The following is an 8,024-nucleotide window of genomic DNA, read 5'->3' as shown; positions in this document are numbered from 1 at the left end:
AATTCCGCGAAGTAGGATTCCTTATTTGTAAATCAAATATTTTCATAGTTAGAGCATAGAGGACATGAAAAAACACCCTTTAGTCACCATTACACTCATATTACCCAATTTATTAAACGAAAAAGGGAAAATACAGTAAAACATTTTGGATGTTACAATTATCATTTATTATTTATTATATTATTTATGGCATCAAGCGTGCACAGTATGAGCCAATCAGTGGCAGTAATGACAGAGCATGCGCTGTTACACAAAAACCGCGATAGAGTGAAGCCGCGGAAGTCGAAGGGCGAAGTGGTGAGGGTTCACTGTAATGCAGATATAGTTAAGTTTGATACCTTATTATTTGTTTCCCCTTTGACCTCTTTAAAATTTTTAATTTAGTTCTAATTTTTATTATTACTTCCTTTATTTGGGATTGATGTTTCTCTGGTTTGGGGGGGTGGTTGTTGTTGGGGTTTTTCTTTTTTTATGACTTTAAGTGAAATTCAGGATAGGTAAATCTATAGAGACAGTAACTATGTTATATAGTTACTTATGATTATGATGGGATACTGGGGATGATGCGGAGCTAATAATAAGAAATAAGAAAATGTTTTAAAATGGATTGTGATGATGATTTCATAACTCTTTTTACTCAATAAAACCTTTGAACTGTATGATATGTGGATTACATGTCAGTAAAACTGTTAAAATTACACATAAAAATTATCAAGCATGGGTGGAAAGAGGGAGGGATAGGCAAATTGTTTGGGAAACAACTTTTCCCACTAGCAGCCAGTAGAGGAGTTGATACAAATTAGGAGCTCAATAAATGTGTTATAAATAACAATAGCTATTCTTTGATATAAATAACACTTCACACACTATATCTAGCGCTGCATTAATTAATCACTTTCCAAGTCTTATTCCATACTTATATAACCTTACATAGCTGTTCCATCTCAGTCCCATTTCACAGGTGAGGAAATGAGGTTTCTGGAGGGTTAATTTACTTTCCCAAGTCCTTACAGATAGTTAAGTGGCAAATGGAGATCTAGATTCAGGTGAATCTGAATTTAGTATCTGGCTCTAAGCCAGGTTGCTCTGACATCAATGGATGGTGTCCAATTCCTGCCTACTCGTTATGTAATTTACAGACTGACCTTTTAACATAACAGAGCAGGATTGAAGCAGTTGTGTTTCCAGGGATCAGTCATGAACTCCCCGAAGCCCTTAATGCCACTAACTGCACACGGGGTGTAAATGAGGACACGTGCACCAGCCCTGTCCCCAATGAGGTCCCCTTTCTTGTTACTGTTGGATGCTACTGATCCAGTTCTAAACCATACTGACCCTACAACATAAGGAAACATGGCCTGGTTCGGCACCACCCTCACAATCTTGCCACATTGGAGCTCCTTGCTGCAGCCACTGCATTAATCGCTCAGTGAAAGTCTTCCTCATTTTCACTGACCCTCTTGCTTGATCAAGCGTGATGTCCTTCTCTGGGGACTGGTCCCTCTTGAGAACATACCCACGCTGGCTTTCAAGGAGCCTGCTGGTCAGACTTCTTCTAAGACAGATTTCTGGAAAAACTTCACTCTCTTGGCAGTTCATGGTATATCCAATATTCTTGCTCAGCACAATAATCAAATGCATTCCCCTCCCTTTGGTCTTTCGTATTCATTGTGAAGATTTTGCATGTGTGTGAGGTGAGTGAATGTACCACGGCTTGGGTTCAGCTATCCCCTTCATCCTGAAAGAGACATTTTTACTTTTAAATGCTTTAAAGATATCTTCCGCAACAGATTTGTCCAACACACTACATATGTAACTGTTGTTTCCGTGGATGTGGATTGTAGAGTCAAAGAAAATTAGATCTTTGGCAACTTCAATATTTTCTCCATTTACCATAATGTTGCTTATTGGTGTAGTTTTGAGAGTTTTTGTGTTATAATGAGGTGTAATTCAAGTACTTTAAGTCCTCTTCACTTTCAGCCAGCAAGGTGGTATCATATGAATATTACAGGTTGCTAACGAGTCTTCCTCCAATCCTGAAGCTATATTCATCTTCATATAGACCAGCTGCTGAGATCACTTGCTCACCATACAGATTGAATAAATGTGGCAAAAAGATGTAATCTTATGCACACCTTTCCTGATTTGAAACACTTAATTTCCCTCTGTTCTGTTCAAATAACTGCTTGTCAGTCTATGTACAGGTTTTGCATGAGCACAATTGTTATGGAATTCCCATTCTTCCAAATCTTATCCAAATTGTTATAATCCACCACACTATTAGATCCTTTTGCATCCTCCATAAAACAAAGTCAACCACATTTCTGGTATTCTCTGCTTTCAGGCAACGTCCATCTGATACCACCAATGACTTCTCTTGTTTCACCACCTTTTCTGAATCTGGCTTGAATTTTGCCAGTTCCCTGTTGATGTATTGCCACAACCATTTAAAAATTATGATCTTCAACAAAATCTTACTTGTAATGACGCTAATTGAGAATTCCTGACTTTGGTTGGATCACCTTTTTGAATGGACAATAATATGGACCTCTATCAGTTGGTTGGCCATGTGACTGCCGTCCAAATTTCTTGGCATAGATGAGTGCTCCCAATCTCATGTCCTTTTGTTGAAGCATCTCAACTGGGATATGCTCACAATTCCTGGAGCTTTGTTTTTCACTAATGCCAGTAGTGTAGCTTGTACTTCCTCCTTCACATTGATTCTTAATCATATGCTACCTCCTAGTTGACCATTGACTAATTCTTTTTGGTACAATGGCTATGTATTCCTTCCATCTTTCCTTGATGCTTTCTGTGTCATTTGATATCTTGCCCATACTAAAATCAAACCCATTTCCATTGGGTTGATTGACTCAGAGACTCTGTATAGGACTTCTGAGTCTGTAAGTCTTTATGGCAGAACACAATCTCATCTTTCTCCCTCAGAGCAGCTGGTGTGTTTGAAACACTGACCTTGTGGCTAACAGTCCTTTGATATTTCCAATTTAGGCTTGTATTTTTTTCTTCAGTTATTTCAGCCTAAGAAATCTTAAGCATGCTCTTCATTTTTGCTTTTCTAACTCCGTCTTTGCACATCTCATTTAATACTTTGTCTTCTTCACTTGCTCTTGGAAATCTCCTGTTCTTTTACTTTTATGTCAACATTTCTTTCATTAGCTCTAGTTAATTTACATCCAAGATCAAGTTTCTAAGTCTCTCCTGACATCCACTTTGGTCTTTTCTATCATTTAATGAGCCTTTGCTTCAGTCATTAAGCTTTGGTCATTAGTGTTCAATGTGTTACATCTATTATTGAGGTGGTCTTAAAATTCGAGTGGGATATGTACAAGGTGGTGCTCTGACTTTCATGGACTTGTTTTAATTTTATCTTCAACTTAAAATTGCATATAAGCAACTGATGATTTGTTCCACAGTTGGTCCTTAGCCTTGCTTTAATGGATCTTGAGTTTCACCCTTGACTCTTTACACAGATGTAGTTAATCTGATTCCTGTGGCTTCCACCCAGCAACGTCCTCATGTGCAGTTGCTGTTGGTGATGCTGACTAAAAGGTATTTGCAGTGAATAAGTCACCAGCCTTTCAAGATGCATGTGATCTCTGATGTTTCTATCACCAACACCAATGATCGACACTTCATTTGTCTTTAATGTTCACATTGATTTTAATTATCAATACATTTTGATTGCATGTTGGATCACTTTCAGACTTTAGAGCTGGTAAAAGTCTTTCATTTTATTTTTCATTTTGATATTACTGGTTGGTTTGTCAATGTAAACAATCTTTATATTAACTGGTCTTCCTCTAGGCAAATGGATATTATCCTATCCCTGACAGTATTGTACTTCAGAATTGATCTCTAAATACTCTTTGTTATCAATGTGATGCCCTTTCTGCCTCTTATCCTGGCATAGATCACATGATTTTCCAGTTGAAATTGCCAGCGCCAGTCCATTTTAGCTTACTAATGCCTATGACATGAATCCATTTGTTTTGACGATTCTCAATTTTCCTAGTCATACTTAATATATTCTATGTTTTGATCATTAATGAAAATTTGCAGCTTTTCTTCTCATTTAGTCATGTCACACCAGCAAATGGAAGGAAAAGAAAAATTTACTGCATCCGCATCATCAGGGTCAACTTAACTTTGAGGCAGCAGCTGTTCCCCCGGTCGTATTTTGAGTGCCTCCCAGCCTGAGAGGCTCATCACTAAATTAGACAATACGGATAACTCTTTCTTTCTTTCTTTTTTAGAAGTAGGGCACCAGGTCTTTCTTTCTTAGCCAGTCTTAGTCTGGAAGCTCCGCTTAAATCTGTCCACCACGGGTGACCCTGCTCCAATTTGAAGTCCTGACGGCAGCCTCTGCGGTACCACAAACTGGCAGACGCGGGGTGGCGCATCCCGTTATCCCCACCTAGTTTGCGAGAGGAATCAGAAACCAAAGGTCGGTTCATTCCCCGTTCCCAGACGTTTGAACGTGGGAGAAGAACTAGCAAGAAAAGTCCCAGAGAAAAAAGAAGACAAACGGGCCAGGAATGGAGCGTTAAAGAGATGGAAAATTTTAGAGCGGGGTGGGGGGCGACAGGTTGAGACAGGAGAAAGGCGGAAAAGAGTGTAGTGAACGTAGAAAACTTGGGGGTAACTACGTTACGGGGAAGGCTCCGCAGCCTCCAGCGCTCTCTATTGCGCCTGCGCATTCCCTCAACGGTATACACGCCCCTCCCACCCCCGCCCCGCTGAAGATTTACTCGTCTCTCAGCAACCATTCACCAGAGGAGCCAATCAGAGGGCAACTCTCGCCCAACCCTCTCCCGTCAGCGCCCGGCCCAAGGTGCCGGGCGGGTCCGGGTTGCTCCGCCCCGCTCCCCGGCTCTCCCGGGAGGGCAGGCTTAGAGGCGGGGGCAGGGGCGGGAGCGGCGTGCGGGGGCGTGGTCAGGCCGTATAAGAGCGGAGGGGGCGGCGGCAGGACCGCTCACTCTGTGCCGCTGCCTAGGGGCTGTAGTGACCGCGCCGCTCCTGCTGGGGGGCTGCCCACGCCAAGGTCCTGCCTCTGTCGCGTCCTCTCCCAAACTCCCAGGTGAGTTGACAGCCCCTTCCCCTAAAGGTGCGAGGCTGCAGCGCCCCCAGTGAACGCTGCCCCTGTTCTCCGGGTCTGCCCCTGCCTAGTGTTCCAGCCTTTGACCAGTTTGGAGGGGAGGTGCGCACAGGTGCCCGGTTTCGGTCCTCAAGTCCCCCTCCATCTCTGGCCAAGACCCCTTCCCCGTGCGCACCCGCCCCGGAAGACCAGGCGAGACGCTCGGAGACAGGGCTCCAACTTTCCAGAGACTTCTGCCGAGGCTTGGCAAACTTGTGGGAGTTCCTGCTGCGAGCGTCTGTGGGGCTGCGCGCTTGCTGGGCGCTGGCTGGGCGGCCGAAGAGGGAGCGATGGGGGCTCCAACGTCCTCCCCGGATCAGACGGTGGCCCCGCCGCCCGGGCCTGGCTTGCGGTGCCCGCCGCATACCCCTGCGCCCCGGAAGGCGCGCGCACCTCCACCGGCTGGCGGAACCAGCGCGGATTCCAATCCGGCGCTTTCCAAAGGCGCGGTTGGGGATGCAGCGGTCGGGGGGATTCCCGGAGAAGCGCTGCGTGTGTCGGAGGACGCAGGAGGCGAGGTGCCCTTTTTAGGCTCCGTGCCCGTACCGGGCTTTGAAGGCCGGTGGGGTAGTGGAGAAGCCCTCTCGGTTCTTGGATTCAGTCGACTGTGGGCACCGTGAGTGACCCGAGCGCTGCGCGTCTCTCGGAAACTTTTGGGAAATACGGTGCCTGTGAAAACGCTCCCTGCGCTTGAGCCATGACTCTCATTTATTAGGTAGGCGTAAAGTCATGACGCGTTAGGCGACCGGGGTAGCGGTGCTTGCTGGTGGCTCAGAGGCGCGGTTGCTGGGGAGGTGTCGCAATCCCGGTGCTCCTTCGCAGATATGCGGGCGGAGGAGGGAGCGGGATAGGAGAAGGCCCCAGAGGGCGAGGAGCCTGTAGGGGGCATGTTGTGCCCTGCACACCTAACCACGGTATGAAGCAGGTGAGAAAGCGCGCCGGTGCGTCAGCTAAGGAAGGGAAGACTGGGTGAGAAACCTCTGGCGAGTTTGCCTTGACAGCCCCGGACCGCGCTACGTTCAGTCTGTGGGCCTGCGGGTTAGGGTTTGGACCTCTCTGGGAGGGATGATTCGGCTCCCCATCCACTGCCCCAGGAATGCTCTGTGGGGGCCTACCTCGTCTTCAATGGAGATGTGTTTCCTTTTTAACGTTGTATTTTATAGTGTTACATGTAAACAACGAAGGGCTTATCAAAAGTGCTCTTGGAATCATTTATATTGTGACTACTTGGTTGGGTGGGTATTTGATAGGTGGCTTCAGAACCCCAGCGGACCCCTCCCCCGCCGCCACCACCCAAAGTAAATTAATCGAATTAAATTCTGAAGTAGGCGCCTAGTTTGGCTCAGCTGTCCTCTAGGGGAGGGGATGAGGTTGGCCACTGTTGGCTATGCAGACCTTTCAACGGGAGTAGTAACTGGGCAAGCAGGCAGGCAGGCAAAGCAGCCAGCCAGCAAGGAAGGTGGTGCGAGCACTTACCAAGAACTGCTGTGCCTTAAATCCCCAGAGGTATATTGGAGAGTGACACCTGAGACTTCTGGACTCCGAAGGGGTGGGGGTAGGAGTGAGGAAGAGGGAAGACTGACTGACTTCTGCAGCCAGCTGAAGCGGCCCTCAGGATTTTCTCTAGAGTTCAGTTCATTTTCCTTCAGATAACTGACACCTTGTCATAAGGTGTGCCCCTAGTGAGTTTCAGAATTGTGTATTGGCTTGCGTGTTGCATATAATTGTATATAAGATTGGTATATTGTACATAATTGTTCTGGTGGTTGTGGTTGTGTGTGTGTATACCATCAAAGTTATTATTTACTACCAGTTTCTCTAAATTGTTAGCTCAAACCTCTTATCACTGAATCTGTTGCCATCAATTCTCGTTTATGGAAACCTGTCCGGTAAAGTAGAACTTCCCCGGGGGCATTCCAAGGGAATACATCTTTGTAGCAGTAGACTGCCAGGTCCTTCTCCCTAGGAGCCTCTGGTGGGTTGGAACCAAGGAGCTTCCAAATAGCAGTGAGTGCCTAACCCCACCAGGGTCCCTTTACCAAAATGAAGGCCCCAGATTTCTGGTGTGTGTACCTGGAGCTAACAGCACCACTTTCTATTTCGGATTTCTTCCACCATAATCACCTCGTATCGTGGAACTCTGAGGGGAAGGATTTGGCTCGTAGGCTGTTGGTCCAAGTAAGTGTGCGATTGAGCACTAATAACTTCCCTACGTGGTTTTCCAGCCCGACTATGAATTCGAATAGTACATAGAGATCTTTCTCGGTTTCAAAGCCCTCCCCACCCCTATCTCCCAGTGGTGCATGCTCTTAGCCTACATCATCACCCTGTGTTCAGGGCCAGGCCAGATATTCACATCTTGCACTACCCATCGGAGAACAGAGGATTCCTGGCTTCTAGAAGTCCAAGGAACAGCCCAGCAATAAAGCTAACTTAAAAAAGTAGACCATAGTGGCCTTGTTCTCACTATACCATTAACTGGCAGCATTTGATAGTGAATTAGAGAACCACAGTTCTTTTATGGTGCAAATCAGTAGTAACTTGATGGCCACCTTCCATCTCTGGTATGTTGTGAGCCTGTCATGGCCACTAAAGAAAGGCAACCCAAGCACTCAGAAGCAGTGCAGTGACATGGGAAAGCTTAAGTGAACTAGAGAAATTGGAGGGCCCTTGGTGGAGTTAGGGTCAAGCTTGACTGCTAAATTAAAGGTTGGACACTCTAATCCACCAGCTGCTCCAGATGAGGAAAGACCGGTGATCTACTGCCATACAGGTTACAGCCTTGGACACCCTCAGGCAGCTCCACTCTGTCTTACAGGGCTGCTGGAAATCAGAAGTGACTGGCAATGCTGAGAAGTGGTGGGGAAGC

The 8,024-nt window shown here is 46.2% G+C and overlaps 1 protein-coding gene across 1 annotated transcript in view; it reads left to right on the top strand.

The window, feature by feature from the left end:
• Nucleotides 1-5,013: 5,013 nt before the first annotated feature.
• TENT5C (terminal nucleotidyltransferase 5C) overlaps nt 5,014-8,024 on the top strand; it is a 30,919-nt gene continuing 27,908 nt past the window's right edge. Inside the window, exon 1 of the mRNA XM_045283742.1 lies at nt 5,014-5,098. The gene's annotated coding sequence lies outside the window, so the exon portion shown is untranslated. The remainder of the gene's footprint in view (nt 5,099-8,024) is intronic.

The sequence above is a fragment of the Echinops telfairi genome, unplaced genomic scaffold (assembly GCF_000313985.2).
Source record: "Echinops telfairi isolate 266 unplaced genomic scaffold, ASM31398v2 ScPeMD7_7466;HRSCAF=8504, whole genome shotgun sequence".
NCBI lineage: Eukaryota > Metazoa > Chordata > Mammalia > Afrosoricida > Tenrecidae > Echinops > Echinops telfairi.
The sequence above is the reverse complement of the archived record's forward strand: the minus strand, read 5'-3'. Positions and strand labels throughout refer to the sequence as shown.